This window comes from Anser anser (genome assembly GCF_964211835.1).
Source record: "Anser anser genome assembly, chromosome: 17".
NCBI classification, from domain to species: domain Eukaryota; kingdom Metazoa; phylum Chordata; class Aves; order Anseriformes; family Anatidae; genus Anser; species Anser anser.
Window position 1 is genome coordinate 3,946,410 of NC_139738.1, and position 21,649 is coordinate 3,968,058.

General features: G+C 51.2%; 1 protein-coding gene and 1 long non-coding RNA gene across 3 annotated transcripts in view; one reads left to right on the forward strand and one right to left on the reverse strand.

Annotated features, from left to right (window-relative positions):
• SAMD11 (sterile alpha motif domain containing 11) overlaps window positions 1–3,901 on the reverse strand; it is a 173,302-nt gene extending 169,401 nt beyond the window's left edge. For both annotated transcript variants that reach the window (XM_083803253.1, XM_083803254.1), the window contains exons 1-4: window positions 3,782–3,901; window positions 3,041–3,142; window positions 2,722–2,845; window positions 1,719–1,760 (exon numbers count right to left, since the gene is read on the reverse strand). The gene's annotated coding sequence lies outside the window, so the exon portion shown is untranslated. The remainder of the gene's footprint in view (window positions 1–1,718; window positions 1,761–2,721; window positions 2,846–3,040; window positions 3,143–3,781) is intronic.
• A 24-nt stretch (window positions 3,902–3,925) lies between these two features.
• LOC310883238 overlaps window positions 3,926–21,649 on the forward strand; it is a 50,531-nt gene continuing 32,807 nt past the window's right edge. The window contains exon 1 of the long non-coding RNA XR_014573395.1: window positions 3,926–21,568. This is a non-coding gene — a long non-coding RNA (uncharacterized lncRNA). The remainder of the gene's footprint in view (window positions 21,569–21,649) is intronic.

Sequence of the window (21,649 nt, forward strand, 5' to 3'; positions counted from 1 at the left end):
CTTTTCAGCAAGCCAGCACAGTCCCTCCTTCGTGATAAGAGAGAGATGATGGTGGAAGGCACTAGGGAAATTCATTCCTCCCTGTTTTTTAGGGAGATAAAGTTGATTTGTTGATATCTTTTTGTTTTTATTATTCCTCCAAAATGGCTTAAGATGTTTAACAATCTAGCTGTGAAATAATGAGGAAGAGGACAGTTTTTGTACTGAGCGTTGATAATGGTTGAAGAATTGTGTCTTAATGGAACTGTGTCTGCTCCAGCAGGTCAAATTTGAAGTGACAATTACTCCTTATTTTCAAAACTGAAAACAGAGCAGGTAGTTTCAATGTTACATGAGGATGGTGCATGCAAAAAGAATCAGCGATGCTGCATATTTGAATCCTGTACCAGAAGATTTTCTGTGAGGGGTCAAGACTATTCTCCACTATGAAATATTTATGTTCATCTTGTACCCTACAATCTCAAATCCCCAGGCCCTTTGATACAGGCTGCTTCCACCAAATTCATTCCCGGACATAAGGGACCTAATTTGTCCTTTAGTCAAACTCTAGTGAAAAGAATTGAGTTATGCCGGAGACATATTTATCATCTGAAATCTCTTGCCACCAGCATCTGAGCTGAACAATTACACTGTTAATAACTTGCACATAATAACTCAATATGCAGAAATTGAGCATTAATGTTTTTTCATCCCAACCTGCAAATTACCATGTTATGCCTCTTGCATGGCATTTCCATAATCTTACACAGTGCAATTTTTTCTCTTCTTTGTTACACGCTCCCTCTGCCGCCACTGATTTAGGCAGAGATTCACCAGGTACGACTCGCTGATACAGATTGCAAAAAAGCATTCAGATGCTTCAGCTTTTAAACATGCCACTGAAAAAATATTTTTGATTTCATTTTAACAGAAACTCTCTGCTGCCTCCTTTTCAAATGCTGGCTACTGCTGGTAATAACATAACAATCCAGACTGGAGATTACTTGAAAATTACAGGTTTGGATGATTAACTCCATTTCACTCAGAGATGTTACATACTGTAACGATCTAAAAAGAGATTGCTGTTGTGATTGGGTCAGTGCTCTTAGTTTTCTTACGTACTTTGCATCTGCTTCTTTAAAAAGTTGTGGTTTACAAGGTAAATGACATGCACATATGTGACATCTTCTGACCAACACCAAGGATTTGACTCTGGGAAACCACGAGCATAAAAACCAAGAGCTTTGGTAGCTGAGTGAAAAATGATTTACTGAGGCTGAGAAAGACGGAGCAGGTACGTGATGGGACAGGCAGGACACAGGAGAGTGGATATCTCATAGCAGGGCTAGGTGCAACCCGTTGGTGACAGCAATAACTTTCCCTCGTCACTGTGACACAGAGCGTAGCAGAAATTAAAGGGTCCCAGCCCCCATTGCCTCCCTACTAAATCTGCGCTCTTAAACACACACAGCCATATGGAACTCATTTCTTTACCTTCATATCACTGTAAAGCATTTTTTTCTTTTTTATTCGTGACTAGTCACCATTGTCTGGTAGATTTAAGTTGTTGTTTTTTGGTTTTGGGGTTTTTTTAAATATGCAGCAACCTCTAAGTCCTGATGCAAGCGGAAATGACATGGTAGTTTCTAAGACATAACTTAGCGAGTAATAAAGATGGGCAACCTCCACCTTCACGAGCATGTGCCTAGATCCCAGTGACTTCAGCAGAGACCACTTACCTGTGTTTGAAAGACGGGCTTCATCTCGGTCATTAACCGAAACTGAAACAAAGATAAGAGGCACCAGGTTATTGTATATTTTCATAGCTGCAGCGGCACAAGCTGTGGAAGTCAATCATTTATTAGATGCATATTAAATATGCATGACAGCAAAAAGAAAACATTGAACATGAATATAAATCCCTCTTCTACGCTAGACAGTCTTGTAGCTAAAGAACAAGCACTGAGATTAGCGTCTACAGGCTCGGTCACCGACTCCACCATCGACTCGCTGAGTCACGTTCATACTTCTGCGCCTCGCTTTCTCCCACTGTGGGAACGACGACGAAGATTTACTGGAAGAGGTGAAGGAGCTTCGGTGCCTCCTTCAGCCCAGATGTCCCACCACGCTGGCAACGTGCAGGCTCTGGCAACTGGCCTTGGGGTGCTGCCTCTTGCCCGGGGGGGCTCCTGGAGCGGGGTGGCCACACGCTCGCAGGACCACGCGCACCCCCCAGCTGCAGCCTGGTGACACCGTCCCTCGCCCACCCCGTGAGTCAGGCTGGAGGGGTCAACGTGCCCCACGGCACGGCCAACCAGGGTGGGTGGGGGTGCTCCCGCGCTCCCTGATGCGGTCACAGCTGCGCTGCATCTGCCCCTGCAACACCCTGACTCAAGATGACGCATCCGGGTCAGAGGAGAGGTCTGAAATGGTGAAGTCTACGGCTATTTCTTTTGGTGCCTTTCCCCTGAAAATTTTTATCAAAATCAACATGTTTCTGCAAACTCTTTCAGAAAATTTTTGACAGACTTGCACTTTCAGTTGATCATTTCACAATCAGCTTTACTCAGAGCCTCCAAGAACCTCCAAGAAATCTCTAACCCACTAGGCCATCAGTTTTGCATTTGAGTTCACCACAGGAGCAGTCCCCTTCACCGTTATGATTTACATATGCAGAAGAGTTAATTAATTTGTCAGATTGCCACTACCCATGTGGAATTTCTTGCTTTTATGTTTTAGTACCTTTCTCTTTCACCTTTACAACTGTCATCTCTGGTCATTCCCGGCACGTTGTAAAGGGCTGCTGATACTTCCCACACTCATTCTCCGGTAGTTTGGAGAATTGCAGCTGTGATGGAAAGCAATCCTAAATGGAAACGGACAGAAGGGAAGGGCATATCAGATCTAATTGAAAAAGCATACACACATATGCTTCGAGCAGACAAGGAGGTGATAAACCCCACCTATCTGTGGGTAAGCAGGGACTAAATTAAACCGAGAGGGAGAGAGAAAAAAGGGGAAAAAAAAACGAAAAAAGAAAAAAACACAGACATTAACTTACCGCGAAGTTTGGTCCCCATCATGCCATCAGCTTTAGGAGCACTTGCCTTCCATCTGTGCCAGAAATATGCCGCACCTTCTGCCTCGCTTAGAATTTTTCATTCTAGAAAAATTAACAGAAAATAATAATAATAAAAACCCGCTGTGGCTTTCTCAGCTCAGCTTCAAGGAATGGGATCCAGACAAACCGCTGGAGGGAAGGAAGGCTTTTGGATTCTGCATTTTATTTTATTAGGTGTAAGTGAGTTATTTTGATTATGTTGGCAAGAAGTGGGAAAAAAAGCCTTATATAGCAGCAGCTCTGTCCCCTTTCGACCCACTTCTCCTTGCACATGTGGACTCCCCAGCACCCACTGCCACATAACTTGGCCAGCAAAGGCTCACAGGCGCAAGCCTACACTCATGCCTCTGCATTCTGCAATGTTTGACTGCTTCGAAGGGAGACAAATGCTTTCAATTGGGTGGATTTTTTAGGGGGGAGGGTTGTTTTTGTTTTTAATTTAAGCATGGAGGTAGGGAAGGAGCAACAACATGTGCAAAGCCCCCACAGTTTTTTCTCCCCAGCTTCGGTCATCGCACTCAGGAGATTTCCTATGAATGAGTGGCATTCTTTTCAAGCTGCCACGGAGCTCGACGCGTGCGGTGACAACGTGGCTATGTCGTGCTGCGGTGAAAATGATGGGCAGTATCCGCCAGGCACGGGGCCCCAGGGAAATCAGTGCTCCTTCCTGACATCTCATACCTGCCGCTGGCCAGGCGAAGGGGAGCTGGGGATCCGGGGGTTGATTCTTCCAGCTGTCACCGAACTTTTGTGTGAACCTTGAGTGAATCATTTAGCTGCTCTGCTCGACAGTCTCCCGATCTGCAAAATATTTAGCGAGGACCTTGCCAGCTGGGACTCTACAACAACCGTCGTATTTTACACTACGGCCAATCAGAGCTAAACGGAGACACCAGGCTTGAATGCTCCAGCTTAAAAATAAAGAAATAAATAAAAAGATGTTGCTGCACCGTCTGTGCAAGGAGGGGGTAGTAGATACCTAAGATTTGGAGTGCAATGTTGGGACAATTCAGAATGTTTCACGTTCTTTAAGGCTGACATTTTCCACTGGGTGCAGGTCTCCGAGTGTGGCCGAGGGCCGGGCAGCACGCTTTGCAAGCACACTTTGCAAGCCTCTGATGCCGAGTGAATATGTAAATGGGAAACACGAGAGGCAGACTCAAGGCCATTCAAAATTGCATTAAACTGTAACAATGCTCCAGCTGCCTGTGTAGCAACGGCGTCATCTTCCCGGGCAGAGTCCCCGTGCCATGGTGTCTGTGTGGTCCAAAACACCACCAGAGCCCTCACCTACCAGAGAAATCAGGGAAAGCCGAGAGCTGCGGGCTTCACGCTGCCAGGAGGGACCCAAAGCGTGCAACAGAGTTCAAATCATTTCAAGGCTCATTTTTGCAAAGATTGTCTGGATTGCCTGCGTGGAAGGGGGGTGTATATATATATATATATATATCGTGTGCGTATCTGTGTGCATACACACATACACGCATGGAAAAGAGCAGTCAGAATGAGCATATTACAATGGATATAAAAGCCAAGCACAGAGGCAAGTGTCTGGGGGTCCCTTCTTGCCAAGCTGAGCACCACAAGCACCGAACAAAGCAGGCAGAAATGTTTTTTTTTGTCTCCCCAGTCGGAAGGGGAGCCAGAGCAAGGGAAGGTGGGAGCAGTGGTGCTGGTCAGATGGGGCCTATTTTTAGCTCCCTTTTTGCGTGTTCTTTTCTAACATGGTTTTAGAAGCATTTCCTACTAATGTGCTTACAGCCCCTCATTGCCTTCCTCCCCGTGCTCTGTGACTCTGGGATCACCCGCTAGGCAGACCTCACATCCACAACGCCTCTCTCCTTTGCCTGACGGTGGCTGGGGAAGCAGGAAGAAGGACGAAACTCTTTCCCCAGAATGAAGCCAACCCAAATAAAAACTGATAAAGGACTTTACCAGCATCTGCCTCCTTTCTTGGCACCACAGGGGCAACTTAGATGGCTTTGATACCATGCAGAGAGCCAGAAACGCCGTGCGCAACCACATTCCCTCCCCTCCCCGATACAAACCTTGGGAGAGGAACACAAAACTTGAGCCCACGGGTACAGAGAAACACAGCTTAGAGGGAAGAATTCTTCCCGCAGAGCCCTTCACAGGCTCCCAGACACGTTAACCCAAAACCTAGCCCCGCGCCTGTTGAAACGACTAGCAGACCTGTGCTAAAGGTGGTATTGTGCTGAGCAGCAGACCTGGAGCTCCCCGCAGAGCAAGGAGAGGAAGGTCAGGCTTTTCCTCGGCCACGCTCGGGGGAGGCTGAGGAAGGAGCACAGAGCCTGACCGTGCGGTCTTCCCAAGACCCAGGGAAGAGAGCAAGCGGTCAGAGGGCGAAGCGTGGCTGTGAAACGCGTTCCTGCAGCAGCTGTTCAGCACATCAGCTGGCGGGGCGCAGGCTCCTGTCCAAGAGCTTCCAGTCAGAATCCCAGTCCGGCCAGAGACAAACGTCGTGGGATGGGAGTCAGCCCTCGCAGGTTGTAAAGAGATGCAGAGATGTTGCCTCCCTTACCTGGGGACAGCCTGGGTGCAGCTGCGATGGAGGAGAAGGGAGCATGTTCTCAGCTCCCCTTGCTGGAGGGTGGAGAGGGCTGCAAGGGGGAGAACAGGAAGGCTGGAATACCTTCGGCTTCATGCGAGCCTGCCTACGCACAAAAGGAGGATTTAAGCACTGAGATATTCCTGGCAGGTGGTCAGGCAGTGCTTTGTCTTCTCATGCAGCCCTCGTAACGGTGACGAGGTTTCCAGGGATGCTGGGACGTGATGGATACAGAGGACACCTGCACCGACCGGCTCTCACAGAGCACCAGAGGCCTCCACGAGAGAGCGGAGGAGGCATCAGGGTAGGAGAAGAAAACCAACCTGCCCAATGTAAATACCACCGCGTCTCTGAGCTTGCATGCGGCTGTGCATGCACTGCGGGAGCGAGCAGCCAGAAAAGCTGCACCCTGCTGCCTGAGGGCCCCGGGACTGACCTCTTGCTGTGCTCGCGTGCTGCTTGAGCCCAAACACCTTTATTAACAGGGGCTGCAAATCCCAGGAGCGGAGCATTTGGCAACCCCCATCAAAGCCAGCAGGCCCCTCGGGGTGCGTGGCCCACCGCAGCTGAAATGCAACGCTGCATCTCACTTTCCCCGAGGTGAAAGAACAGGGTGGTAACACAAGCGGTTCACACCTTCAGGCCATTTATAGAACAACCTTCCTGCTTTCAGGCCTGAGACCGGGTCAAATCTGAAGCGAACAGCTACTCCTTTCGCTGTCTGTAGCCAACAGAGCTCGCAGCCCCCACGGGCCCTGCCTCCAATGCCTGAAGCTCAGACCTGAGCCCCGGCAGCAGCAGTGCCTCAGACTGCTCTCGTCTGTCGGGACAAGGATCAAAGGGCTCGCTTGCTGCATGACCTACGGGGGCAAGGCACTTGACCTCCAGATGCAAGTCGGCCAACAGAGCTCGAGAAGCATTTGGGGAGGAAAAAAAAAGAAAAAAAGTAGCATTGCAGAGGCATTTAGAAAACCAGATGTTGAGCTGGAGCGGAGTTCTCCAGGGCTGGTGGACCAGCGCTGGTGGGGTGCAGCTCCCTCGCTGAGCACAGCAGTGACGGCAGTTCTCTGTACGGCCACTCGGCCCCATCCCACACTGGAAAAACACCTTTTTGTTTTTTTTTTTTCCCTAACAGGTTCAACACCAGTTCAAGCACATGTGGTTTAAACCGCATTCAGTAGCCTCTAAGTAGGCAAGGGTGAAAGCTAGCACTAAGCAAGCCTGAGCCAGTCCCGAGCACAGCACGCACGCCTGCTGTCAGCGAGAGGCAATTGCTCTGCTGCAGACCAAGCCCAGGAGATTTCTTTTCTTGATGCTTCTCTGTATTATGGAAATTAGCTACCTACTCACTAGGTATTTTACTGGAACCACGTTAACCACCAGACATTTCTTTTCAAGAGCAAGCACTTCTGTGAATGAGACATAGGAGATTACCGAGGGCTGCCCGCCCGGTGAGCCGGTGTGTGGGAAGGGGAGTACCCCTTTGTGCACGCTGCGTGTCAAAAAGCAGACTCAACTGGGGAGAGGGGGTTGATAGGGCGAGGGAGAAGGCAGCGATGTGAAGGCTTTTCTCACCACTGCGGCAGGAAATGGAAACAGCGCTTTCTGGGCAGGAAGAACCAGAGCGATGGAGCTGCTGGCTGCACCCAGCCTGCAGCAGCAGGAGAGTCAAGTGTGAAAAAGCTCCCCCCGGCCTCCTCAAGAGTCCTTGTGCTGCTACAGCAAGGGCGGTTTCTCTGCCTCTGACGTCTGCCCTGGAGGTATGGAGCCCAGGGGTTCTCTCAGAGCTGCTGCAGGCGGTGCTGGGCACACACCAGGGGGTACCACGCTGCTGGCAGTGCTCTCTGGCTGTGCCCACAGCCTGGGGCAGAGCACACCAGGGCGGTCTGCACCCACTTCACTCTCCTGCAAAGCCTCTGCTCCTCCGCAGGCAGACCAGGAGAAGGTCTAGAAATTCAGGTGGCAGGTTTCTCAGCTTACATTCTAAGTTGTTGCTGAAGGGCAAGTCACATCTCACCTCAGATTCACCGGGTTTCAGCTCAGCATTCGTGCTGTGGGTCCAGTGGGCCTTGCGTTTCCGCAGAGCCATTGGGGCAGCACACAAGGCTTCACAGCAGCACAAGCTAGGACTAACCTTGGGCGCAGCAAACACATCCATTTGCAGAGGGCACGAGGCTAGGGCAGAGAGATACTGTGCGTTGTCAGCATCATCAGCTGAAGGAGAAGAATTTTTGCACCAGAAAATAATCAGTGGGTTTGAATTGAGCTTGAGGTAACAGCACAGGTGAAAGAAAAGCAGGGTGTAATTCCAGCAGAAAAAACAAACAAACATGAGCTAGGGCCTTAACAGAGCTCTGTTTGCACCTTCTCTGGCTAAAGGATGAGCGAGGAAGTCTCCACTTCATGGTACAGAGCCCACCTCCTTCCCTCCAAGACTTCTGATAAGGACGGGTTGAGGTGGAGATATTTATGAGCAGCCCTTTGTTTACGTTGTGATGTTTAATTTATGGGAGAGGTGCACACCTACAGTCCTGCTTGGAAATCTGAAGGAAGAAATAAATAAGTAATGGACGCACACCACCATTCCCCCAGACTTTTGAAGCGGAATTCAAAGAAGAGGCCTATCAAACAGAGCCCTGCTACCTCCTCACATTCAAGCCCTTCGCTCAAATGCCTTCCCGTCCTTTTCCCAAATTTGTAGCTGCAGCAACAGAAAACACACAAAACTACACCACCATTCCAACAAAGGTCCGGGTCTGCCCTGAGTTTCATCTCCGTGGGCCCAGCAGCACTGAACATGGCCCAGAAGCTCCAGCCCGCAGCTCACCTGAAGGTCAGTAGCGGTGCTTCTTCCACGCCTCTCCCAAATCAGCAAGTTAAATAATAAATGCCTTTCAGACTCCCTTCTTCAGTCAAAACCAGAACGCACAGACAAACAAGTGGCATCCAGCCCCTTCTGGCAAGTAGAGGCATCCTTTTTATCGTAATGCCTGTGCCGTGCATGTTCACAAACATCACTCCTCCGGACTTGCTGCCTTCTTCTGAAACAACCGCTGATAAAAGTAATTTTGGAGCTTCGGCTTGACCAGGACTTCATTTCCTCATCCCTTACAGCACTGTTTCTCCTCTGCTTCTCAAACAAGCTTTTTACCAGTGCAAGGGCAAAACAGGGCCGCTCTGACCCCCCGTCAGACCCGTTAACGAACGAGCTGCCCGAGCACGTAACGCGGCCTGTATGCCCTCTGATATCACTTGTGCTCAGAAAGCTGAAACGCGACCGTACAGCCTGCACCAGACAAAAGGACTGTATGTATATTTGTTTGTGTGTTTGCTGGGTTTTGTTTATTTTATGTCCATACTCTCACCTTATTACTCATAGCCACGCTTGGGTACATTTTAATTAGCTTATTACTTTTTATCTCAAAAGACATGACTGAAAGAATAAAAATGCCTCAAAACATTCACAAGCTTTTCACCGTCTCCAGTGATTAAACTCCACGCTGCTCCAGCACTGGGAATTTTATCATGGTTATATTTCCTTTAGATTCATAGTTGCCTTGCAGATCTGATTAATTCTCTACCTTTCTTTCTGAATATTCAGTGAATTGTTGCATGTCCACATGCTCTGGATTCTTGCAGACATGTACTGATTTATTTTGATCCCTGCCACTTATTACAGAAAGAAAAAGCTCGGAGAAGTGAGAGGGCTAGTCAGCTGTCTGGGTCAGTCCCCTGAAAAATTAGGACTAGAAGGAAAAAACAGCAAGTTATGAAAGACTGAAAGCAGAGAAAAGATGCAATAAGAGTGACACCTGGAAAGAAATTCTTAACGTCAAACTAATTCATTCTGAAACAGCCAGTACCAAACAGCTTCTCAATACTTTCTCCTCTGCTATGCCTTGCTTTGAGTAGCTCCATGTACTGTTACTAACTTTCTCAAAGGAAGGTCAGGGGCTGGTCCTTCAGTTCGTAGCTCTTTGCAGCATCCTCCCAAGAAGCCCGCGACTTGCACCTACCTGGGACAGACGGACACAAGTTTATCCCAGCCCTGTAACGTGTACCACGGGGGACGCAAGCCAGGCTTGCACGCAAATTTTTCTCATAGACTCTGATGAAACCTGATTTGTGATCTAACTTGTGAAGAATAGCCCAGAACGTCAGCAGCACTTCCCTAATCCCACAGAGCCCACACGATAACGGTGCCCAAACGGCCACCCTGTGCCCAAACCCATGAGGACGAGGCATGTTGGTCCAGCAGGCTTGGCAAGCCCCAGCCCTGGAAGCATCCTGACCCATCTGCCCTGGCCTTTTCACTTTGTTGGAGGGACCAACGGCAAAAGTAACGCGTGGTACCTCATGAATCAACAGGGCTTGAAATGCAATCAGTGTGCGCAGACCGTCTAGCTTCCACTCTACCAAAACAGAAGGCTCAGCGAGAACAAAACCTACACTAAGTCAGAGGATGGCATCCTCACGGCAAGAGAGCTTGCGCTGAGGACCCAGCGGGATGGAGCAGTGGCCGTGCCAAAAAGGCAAGGCGGGTGCTGGAGGACCACAAGCACCGAGGCTGCGCTCCCCGCAGAGAGCAGCAAGCAGGGCAGGCGGTCCCTGCAGGTACAGGAGGCCACGACCTGAAGGTCGCCTCCGTTTGTGCAAGTCAGACGTTGGACCGCGACCCGTGGGGCTGGCTGTGGGCCCGTCGTACCTGGTATTAATGCTGCCACTGAAACTCTGACGTGTGGTAATGCTGGAGGGAGGTGAACGAACGCAGGAGACGCAGCGATATACCTGGAAAATACCCTTCCAGATGGGATCGCACGGTGGGATATCAAACCCTTAGCCAAGCCGTCCAAGCAGGGGTGATTGTTTTTCATCAGCCTTTCTTTAGGCCCCCAAGAAGGCTTAAAAACAGAAAACAAAACACACAAAAACAAAAATAAAAAGAAACAGAACAAGAAAGGCATCAGCAACTACAAAAAAAAAAAAAAAGGAAAAGAAGGGTGGGGGAATCTACTCAGCGTTGACAGCAGATATTCAATGCCGTTTGAACTTCATTGGTGGTATGGTCTCACATTTCCAAGGCTCTTGACACAGGCGTTGGCTCCAGGGGTGAGACCATCTGCATCTCTGTTTTGCTGGGATTGCTTCCATGCAGAGGGCCGGGAAAGGGAGATGGATTTCATCAGAACCGCCGTCTAAAACTCCCACCCTCTCTCCTGCCCCACCCTTTGCCAACAGGGAGGGATGGGAGGGCTAATGTGATTTCTAATTCTAGCCCCATGTTGCTGCTTTCTAGTACCAGCCAACGGATGCGTGCCAGCAGCGCTCAGACACAAACGCCCTGCTCGGAGCAGGAGAAACAGCACTCACCGCGGCAGCCAACTCTCACCCTACCTCGCAGGGACATGGCAAAGGTGGGGAAATTCAGGATGAGGAAGATTTAACGTGGATATCAAGAAGCGATTCCTAACACAAACAAACATTTAAATGCGGAAAAATCCCGCTTATCCATTAGAGACATGGAAAGTTCACCGAGGTAAACGACTGCAGAACAAGCTGCAGTTAACAGCCTCGGCCGGGCGGGGAAAGCCCCCCGACCCATCCCTTCATGTCACAGCTATGGTTTAGTGCCTGTCAGCACCGTGTCACGTCAGTGTTCTTTGCTAGCGCTGACCAGCAATTAGCCCAAGCCACAAAGGCTGGATTTGAAGATGAATGCCCCCTGAGGAGATGCATTTCTGCGGGATTAGAGGCTGAGGGCCACGTTCCTCCTTCCTATCAACTCCGCAAGCGGATCGCGGTCTTTGTCCCCGTTTTAGAGATTAAGCAACACACGCGGAGTTAAGAGAGGCCAGAGGAAAAGTTTGCATAAGACGTGGGGTCAGAGCTCCTAGCAGAGTGGCATTCATTTCATTGGAGTTGGCTTCTTGTCTCTGTCGGAGGGACGCTTGCGGAGATCAGGAGCCCGCTGCATGGAGCGTGGCACCGTAATCCCAAGGCTGGCAGCGCACCGCCCTGCTTGCCATGCAAAAGCAGCTGTCCACAGAAACAGAGCCATTAAATCCATCAGCTGCCTGGTGTCTGTCGCTGGGGTTACCTGCTCGGAGCGCTCACGAACAACGCAGTCACCTGCGAAGCAGCAGCACGTCGCCACCCCTGGAGCTGGCTTCACATGGAAACGTAGCTCTTCGCTTCTACCCTCACCTGCCGGAGCAGGGGTGTATTTGGGGTGCGAGCAATGGCAATTCGATGCCCTAACCTGCAGGAGCTGCTTTGGGAGCTCAGTCGGGAGCTCTGGCACCATTTTTCTTCATGAACCCGCACCATTCTTATTTCCCCGTGCCTCAGTTTCCCTGGAAAACTTCTGTTCCTTCACCTTTGAGGTCTCAGTTCAACGGGCTCCTTTCAGACCCTGTCTTCGCCCCGAAGGCCAAAACATCACACGCCACGTGTTTCCATCACCGCCTCAGCTGGCAAAGACAAACTGTTCTCCTGTTCCACTTGCACACGCAGGCTCCTGAAATCCCAGAGCCCAGCCCTGGCCGCAGCCCGTACCCTCATTTAGAGCTGGAACATGAGGTTACCTCTGTTACCTGCTGCGGTCGCATCTCACCCCCAGGACCTGCAGACCCTCCTGGCACTCCTCGCTGCTCCTAGCGGGCGGCGCAGGGAGCCCTACAGCTACCAGCGCGTCCACGGCTGCCTCCAGCTCGTCCCAGCGGCACCAGGGGAAGATGGTTAAGGCAGAGAGAAGTCCCTCTGCTCCGGCAGCATGGCTCTCGGATCCTGACTGTGCCGCTGGTGTTCATCTCCTCCTGTGCCCCCCTGCCCCCGCAGCTCTCGCCGTGCCCCCCGAGCTACTCCCCGGAGCCTGCAGCAGCAGTGGTTGAACGTTCAGGGGACGGGAGCTGCTTGTGCATTGCCGGGGTGGGAAACGGGAAGGGAGGCAGGAGCTAACATGGGATTTACTGGGAAAAATCTGCATTTTGCTTCATTGAAAAATATTGTTGCATGCCTAGAGCCAGAAGCTCTGCTCTACAGACATGCTAATTATCCAGGAGTCACTGGGGGGTGGTGCTAACGCCTGCCTCTCCTTTGGGGGAGCAAACAGACGGCTTTTTATTTGTCTGCCGGGTTTTTTCCCCCTCTATCCTTCCCTTTTCATTCTGGCTGGCGAAGCTGATCTGCCCAAACCTCCCTCTTGCCAGAGGAGCTGCAGCAGCAGCCCTTTCCTCAAACACTCCGTGGGTGGAAAAGGCATAACTTGGTTCTGCCCCCGGGCGAAGCCCCCCAGCTCGCAGCACACAGTCTGGAGCCGCAGCAGCTGTGCCGACAGGACAGCGCTGCGGGCTCTCTGCTGCTAATGCACCGCGCGAGCCAAAACCCTCCGAGCACCAACCCGTCCAAACCCTGCACGCTCACCCTCTCCCTCCCCAGCCCTCAAGGAAAGCTGCCTCCCGCCTCGCACAAGCTGCCCCCGGGCCTGCCTTCATCCCCACGTTCAGGGCTCTTCCCAGCTCTCTCCAAATGCGCCCCAGTCGCTCCTGGCAGACCCCACTCTGCAACCTCGCCACCACCGTTCTCCTTTCTCCGTCTTTTATTTCCATGCGCCACGTCCCACAGACCTCTTTCTTTGCACCTTGTCACCCCACATGTCATTCAGACACCGCTCTCCTCCTCGGGTTCGTATCCACCAGCCCCGCCATACCTTACCCACGACCCTTCCTGCCCATGCTCATTCCATCACCCTAATTAAAAGCCTTCTCCCTCGTTCTTCCCTCTTTTCCCTCCCTAGCTGACTGCCTTCCCCTGCATGTGCCTTATACAAACCCACACAACTTCCCATGTGTAGGGCTCAGGTTGTGGGGCCAAGCCATCGCTGCCCCTACTGATCCAAACTCCGGGTACCGCATCACTCGCAGAAAAAGCGTATCACAGCTAAACAAGTCAGTCGTCTTCCCAAATTCACCAAAGGCTATCGCTATGGGAGCAAGCTTCAGACCAGAAGTCTGCATTTGGAGAGGGTAAGGAGAGGAGAGGGGAGGGAGGAAGGGAAGGGAGAAAAAAGTTGGAAGGAAAATAGGAAGTTGTCTTGAGGCCAGGTCCCAGACTGGGAACCAGAACCCCCCAGATTCTTCTCCCAGTATTGACATCAGCTCACTGCCAAGGCAAATCTCTTCCTTGTGCCCTGGTTTCCCCATTGAAAATGCCAACGATCATCACTCCGGCCTAAGGCAGAACACAAGTTAATACTTGGAGGTGCTCTAGGCCATTTTTCAAACTATTATTTGCAGTTTCTAGCCCTGATGCCTTTTGGGAAAATTAGGGCCAAGTAGCACGTGGAAACTGGATATTCTCAAGAACTAAGACCAGCATCCTTGCAGCTCGGCTTGTCCTCTGTGTGACAGTCCTTGAGTGTGAGCACCTCCCTCGTGCACTGCCACTGACACCCAGAGCAGGCAGCACACGCACAAAGCATCACAGCTGAACCGGGTCTCCGAGGCTGCGCCCCAGTGCCTTCCATAATTGTCTGTTGGTTGAGCCCCTAAACCAAAACTTCACTTGCACACTGACGAGACCGAACCAAACCAAAGCAGAGGAAGAGGAGGAGACCTTCTACCCAGGGACACGGCGAGCACCACCCCAGCTGGAGGTTTTGTGGTAGTGGGGGGGACTTTCAGAAAGGGGTCTAACAAGAACTCTGACTCCCTTGCAAGAGGGGATTTACATTTTACAGAGTCAGAAGTAATGCCCCCCTCCCAAATGCTCTTGCTCGCCCCACCACTGCAAACCACCCCACATAACCACGTTCTCGTAACACAAAGCAGGGGTGCTGCTAACGAGAGAGGAACCAAGCACAGGGCACACAGACGCAGCTCATCTCCGTGCATCAGAGGCTCAAGACTCGTCTGAGGAGCCAGCACCCATGCCCACCTCTCAGCTGTAGGGGGAACGGTCTCTGGGCAGCCTCAGGAGGCAGAAGCAGAGGTGGAAGGCACGAGCCGTGCTGGCTCCTGGGATGCCCCCAGCCAGGCCCCTTTCACCGGGGTGGACAGGCCCAGGGAGAAGGGGAGGCCCACGACCGATTTCTGAGACCCTCAGAAGGTGGGAGAGAAGAGGCAGCAGCACCTGACGGAGGGCAGCAGCACGCGGCAACGAAACAGAAAAAGAAAGGAGCTGAGCGAGACGTTGTGCTGGCTGCTGCCGATACCGGGGAGTCCTGCCCTACTCGATTTCATGTTCCACGCGCGGCCCCCAGCAGTCTCGGTTTCAGTCACAGGCTTTCCCCCTTTCCCCAGCCCACCCCAGGGTCCCAGCTGCGGCTGGGGGCGACCCGCACAACCAGGAGCCCGCCGCTGCCTGCCCCTGCCCGGAGCTCTCCTCCTCGACACGCATGTTCCGTTCGGAGAAACCCCCTCTCCCCTCCCACGCTCGCACCCGCGCCATCTGGTTACGGTTTGCACCATGACGCGCTTCCTCTGTGGTTTATTTGCTTTTTTTAGCCAAACCCGAGAGAGGGAGCGAAATACCCTGTTTGCTTTGGGGATGAACCACCCACCCCCCCGACGTATTTACTTTATTTGTTAGGGAGGCTTTGTGCGGTGGGCCGGGGGAAGGTTGGGTTTGGGGTTTGTTATTCTTTTTTTCCCCCCCGTGAAGCTAATAACTGGCCTCTTGACGGCATCTGCTGTAGATTAGGAAAAGCTTTACGAGGCTGTTGATTTTGAAAAACATTGTCAGGTGATGATAAGGCAATGTGAGCTGGCGGTTTGAGTGGGAGGGAGGCCGGCGAGGGCACAGGCAGAGCACCTGGCACCCGCAGTCACTTGGAGCACGCTGTGCCTCGGTGCCCCCTGCTAAGGGCCGGCTGGTGCCTGTCACCGCGGCGTGCCAGGCCTCTGTAAGGTGCTTCACACACAAAGGGATGCTAAGGATTTGTAGTGCTCACAACCCTGAACTAATCAGCAGGCACAGAAATCAAAGACTCCCAGCTCCTCGGTGGTGCAGGCCAGTAACGCTTGTGGATTGCAAGGCTGAAGGGCATCCCGAGGACTGCTTTCCCAGGCGGGCTTAGCATGAGCGACGACACTGACCCCACAGAGCTCCTCCCAAAGTGAGCAGAGCAGGAAAGAGGACCTAAACTTCCCAGCTCCCAGCCCCAAAAGCACGCTGCATTTTACGGCAGGCATGCAAACAGAAGCTTCGAGAGTTGCTTTGTCCCGGGCTTTGACAGCAGCCTTGTGCAGCAGCTAAACGTTCCCACTCAGTTCATACCCCAAGTCCCTGCTCTTACACAGCCCGCTGTTTCTCCAGGAACAACACAGGTGCTGTTGGCCTTCATCAAATATGTTTACGGCTTATACAGTCGTTTGCCAAAAGCCTGCCTCTCCCATGGCTCGCCCCACCTACACGAGGCCCTTATTGCAGGAAAGAGACTCCTCCTGCATGGAGAAACCCTTACACAGCTCAGATGGCTCCTCCAGGAGTCCTCTCCGCTTTCACGGGGTGGAAGCTGCTCCCAAAGCCTGCTGTATTTCTGTGAAGGGACGCAGGAGCCTCACAGCATTCCCTAGCCCACCTTGTGACCGGCTTCATCGTTTCCAGCAGGCATTTCAAATTTTGCTTGGGTCACGGCCGCTTTGCCAAGCGCGTGCACGTGCGTGCACAGCCCATTAATCCTCTTTACTCCGGGCTTGATTTAATTTATCATTAGGTTTGGATGAGTAATTTTATCCTGCAACACAATTCAAGGTGATAGATGAGAGCACGAGCAGGTGAGAGCCCGGGCTTGACTTCCCCCCTTGCTCCCCCTCCTGACAAAGTGCAGCCTGCCAGGTTGCACCAGGAGATCCGCTGCTGCTCTCAAGCGGGGTTCCCCTGCGGGGAGCCATGGAGCAGCCATTTCAGTTGCCACCTCGCTAGCCAACAGGTAACAACACTGCCAGAGGGCCAGCTTACCCACACACAAACCAAAGGTGCCCTCGCTGCAGCAGATAATGGGGAAAAACGAGCTGCTTCAGCCTCTGCAGCCTGCAGCAAGGTGGCTTGAATTGCCTTTCCAAAGGCCCTTACAGCTGTCAGCATACCTTAGTTTTGCGGGGCCTTTCGGTTCACCCGTGCTTAACTACAGGAAAGCAGCCTGAACTCTAGGCACTCAGGCTTGTGAGTGCATATCCATAGTTTGACTTTAAAGGGGCCATTTATGAAAGGTATAAGAAACAAACAGAAGTTTGTGCATGAAAACTATGCTGCTGTCTACACACCCTGCTCTCCGTGCATCGTCAGCACAGAGCGGTGAGGCTGCTCCATTAATGCAGCATTGATCTCTCATTGCACATGGGAGGCAACGATTAAAAAAAAACACAAACAAAGCAAAAAATTCCGTCCAAGCTCGCCGTGAAGCAAGAGGCTGGTGTGGGCAGGAACAATGCGAACACCAGGTCTGAAATTCTAAGATTCAGTAACCAACCCCCTTGCTCCCTCCTCTCGCCTGCTCCCCAGAGAATTAAGATAGTAAACGATGGCACTGACAAAATGATGAAGTGGTCTCCCCTGAACAATGAGGCATTGTATTCGAGAGAAGTCAACATGAAACTGGAGTTGGCACGGGCCCTGCCTGCTCAAAATGATCTGGCGCAGGAAGGAAGCCCTCCTCGCCCCCCAGCACCGCGTGTTATCCTCACAGCACCCTAGCTCATCGATATCTCATCCCAGAGCGCTGCTTGGGCACAGCCTGGCTCAGGCGGCCTTAGGTTGCTTTCTGTGCTTCTCGCCACCTGTTCTCATCAACAAAAAAAAAATTAACCTCGTTCCTTCTAAGGAGATATGCTGCATCCAACGAGCACTTAGCCAGGACCGTGCTGAAAGCATTTGGTACTGTTTGATACCACGTATAGATGCCATTCATCAACCGGTTATCTCAGGCAGTCAGTCGGTACGCTACCCCATGCAGGTGAGCCGTAGCAGGTGCTTATAATAGCAGCTAGTCCTGTAGTCTCTAGAGAGCGCTCATTCAAACCAAATTAACCAACCTGACTGCCCTCTTCAACCTGAATGATATTCCAAGGAGAAAACATCGCCTCTGCAGCAAGACCCTACGTATTCTGGAATCAAAACGTCAATAATGATGCATTCAGCTTTTTTAAAACCCTTTTAAGGCCATGCCTTGGACCATGCATTTCAGTTACGGTTGCCAAAGGAGGTTGCCCTACTGCCTAACATTTAAAAGGTCTTGTTTGACTGCACACAGAGGTATCTGTGCCAGAGTGATCACGGACACTCCAAAATGCACGTAGGGGTCCCTAAACACGTTCAGAGGCACTCTTACATGTACTTAGGCACCCGATCATACACGCAGGGGTGAGTACACACACTTACATGCGATTGTGCCAGACGCACAGAGGTAAGGCAATACAGATGCGTGGAACACGCACACACAAATACACACCACACCTTCAGAGAGCCATTCCCATTAATCTAGACATCCACATCCTCTCATTTGCTTTATGCTTCACAGCTTTTACGCCACAGAATTCTCGGTACGTTGTCATCCGACAGACATCTGCCTCTCAAAAGTCTGTTCGGGAGACAAGAATGATGGCAGTGAGTAAGTGACAGAGACATGCCTCGGTTGCAAAGCTCTTCTCAGATTCCCTCTGCACCCAGCGCAGCACACAAACCTGTCCTAACCCAGCTCATGTCACGCCTCACATCCACAAGGCATGGGCAGTGAGACATTTATCTAACTCACCCGCAGGCAGGCGAGTGCTGCCCCATTTTACAGGTGAGGAAACTGCTGCAAATAATTTTTAAAGGGTCTCGTCTAGGGTCAGACAGGGAACTGGTAGCACGGACAGCAACGTCACCCACAGCCTAAGCTCCAAACCCCTCTCCTCTGACCCCACAGTAGGCTCTCCTCTCCCACCTACAGTGCCACATGTTCACCACCGATCATTTTCATGCGTTTTTTAGAGGCAGCCAGACCCTCACACCTTTACTCTAGAAGTGTGTGCACCCATGCTCTTCCTTTGCCCCCACCCAGCGTTCAACCTTTAAGGCTTTATGGACACGAATGGGAGCACCGTCCCTGTTTGTGCCACGCTACGTAAACCCTAAATGCAGGCAGCCCTTCAGCCTCACTGGGGATTACTGGTTATGCCCTGTGGTGTCCTCTGAAACCAAACTTACTTTGGGACCAGTGTGGCTGGCCCCATTCCTTACCCTGCAGTGCCCCTCATGGCCACCTTGGGAACGAGTAGTCACAAGTCAGAGTTGCACAAGCAAACCTGGGCTAGCTTATTTGTTGGAGACACCTCCAAAACGCCATTCCTCCCACCACAAATGAGAACTACAAGATGAGAGAGATCTCACAGAGGAGACTCTCCCTCCCTTTACACTTAAACAAAACCCTGATACCGGGAGGTTTCCTGCCTCCCCTTCTCCACGGCAATGGGATTTCTGCCTCCATGGACATAGGACTAGTCTATGTCATCGCTCCAAAGCATTCCAGTGTTTATTCACTAATAATCTTGTGAGGTCTGAAACTGGGAATTCCTGTTTGGACAGCAGCAAATTCCGCCTCGTGACCATCCAGACCCCATTTACAAAGCTTTCAGCATGCCCTATCCATAGCACCTGCTTCACGCCAGAGGTGGGGAAAGAGCAATGGCTCTGCTCCTGTTAAACACATTTTTCACAGAACGTCTCTCGTGCTTTTCATGCAACCCTCACACAGAGGAGGCCTCTGATTCACCCAATTGGGTCTGAAATGAAAGGTAAGACAGGGTGTAGCCTTCTGGAGCGGGTCCACTGGATTAATAAAACAGCACAGGGAACAAATGAGTCCCTCTTCATGAATATATTCCGGCATACTTTCCCTTTTCCCTTTCTTCTACTGAAGCATATGCTATCCTTTACTAAAACCTATTGTAATTCTCGGTGTCTCACACTTTTTGCTGCCAGCCCTGGTGATGCCTAGCAGCAGAGCCATCGGTACACTCCGTGGTAGCTCTCTTGAGATGAAAGTTACAGGGAAGGGCAAGCTCTGAAGTCCTCAGACACTTCACTTGACCGACACAACACTAATTCTGCAGGAGCCTTACGTTTCATTGCGTGCCATTCTTGGATTCCCAACGCCAGAACCGAACACTTACCAGATCTCTACTAAGCCAATAAAGCAGGAGACCTTCCAGGGTTAAGGGACCCAGATTAGCGGTTGCACAGTTGAGGATCCAAGGTGCAAAGAGGCTTAGGGATGTTTCCTGAAAGGTACCTGGGGAGCTGAGCGTGTTGAAAATCGTTAGGATCTGGTGACTGAATGAACACATCCCTGGCACAGAATGGGGAAAGGAAGGAGGAAGTCTTATAAAATGAGATATTATTGATAATACGATGCATAAAAAATGAGACATCATTTGTGTAGTGCAGATCTAGACAGCAACCTTTTTCTAAATAATTGGCTACCAGATAAAATGGCAGATAAAGATAAATTCTGGGCAAATACACGTCCACTTTGTAGCTCTCAGAACAGATGTTAGGGTGTAACATTAGGAGTAAATTAATGAGCTTCCTCTATGGCTTCCTCTCCTTTTCTGTTAAAGACCTACAATGCCATGTGCCTTAGAGGGATGGCATGCAAATGGGTTCACATTTGCGAAGTGCTTTGAAGATAAAACAGAAGATTTACCCAAAACCTACTCGGAGGCAGAGAGAGGCATTACCAAAAACTTGACAAGACCACACAGCATGGCAGGCAGCCACTGCTACGGAGCAGTCATGGGAAAGCGGAGTCGGTGAGCAGTGGTGAGACGCTGAATGGTGGATCCTCAATGAGCAGCTTTCGGAGTTTCACCTTGGCAGACTTTGCAAGAGGCAGGTAGGAAGACAAAACTCTCCTAGTCAAAATACACAGCGAGAGCTACTGAGCTGACACACAGCTCTGCCAGCTCCTGGGTGTTAAGGAGGTCTCGTAGGGAAGAAGAATATTTTGTTAGCAAAGGGAGAGGTGGCATAGACTTGGACGTGGCAAGGGAGAAAGGAGAGCCACAAAACAGTTAAAATGCAAAGAACATAAAGCAGGCAAGACTAGAGGAGAGCCCCAAGAGAAGAGCAGGAAATCCACAGACTGGGGAGTCCTGCTCAGAGAGGCAGAAAGATTCTCTCAGCAGTCATGTTGGCTGCAGGGCAGAGCGCCGTGCAGGCTGCAGGGTTCACACAGGGGAAGGGGTTAATGAGAACGGACGAGAGAACAGCAGAGACGAAATCAGAAATGACATTCTGGCCAGCGGAGCATCGCCAGGCTGGGGGAAAAGCCCAGAGAACTCACTCGCTTCTATTTTCTGTCCTGCCTGAGGATGAGCTCTGCGCTGAAACTTCACCTTTAATCTCCTTCCCGCGTTTGAACAGAGCCGGGATGCCACAGCGAGGGTTTATCTAAAAACCTTTGAATGAACCCACAGTTCTCAAGAGTTAACCGTCCGACACCGTGCACACAACAACTTGCAGCCAGTCATCCCGGGGATGCAGCTTCCGAGCCGACGCACCTGTCCACAGAAGAGAAAGCAGTGCTGCGTGTGGCTGAACCACCGGCAGGAAACGCTGGCTTCGGTCTCCAGCTCTCCCAGAGAATTCCTGGGTGACCTTCAGAGAGTCCCTAATTGCTCTCTGCCTCAGTTCTCCACCCGTAACAAAGAGATCATTAAATAGCCATGAAATCACAGTGAAAGTTAATTAATTCAGCATTCATGAGGTTCTGATACATTAAGGGGATCGCAGAGCACATCTGAATAGAAATCCCAGGGCTGGCCCCACGAGCTCTCCGCCCGCACAGCACAAAGCACACCCCGAGCCCAGCTCCGTGCCCAGAAGCTGCACAGTCATGACTGTGGCCATCCGCCCAGGTTAATTAACCCTACTTTTCAGGTAATTAGGTAATTATCTGGGGTGGAGACTCTCCCTAGCGGGCTCCCTCTCTCTTCCAG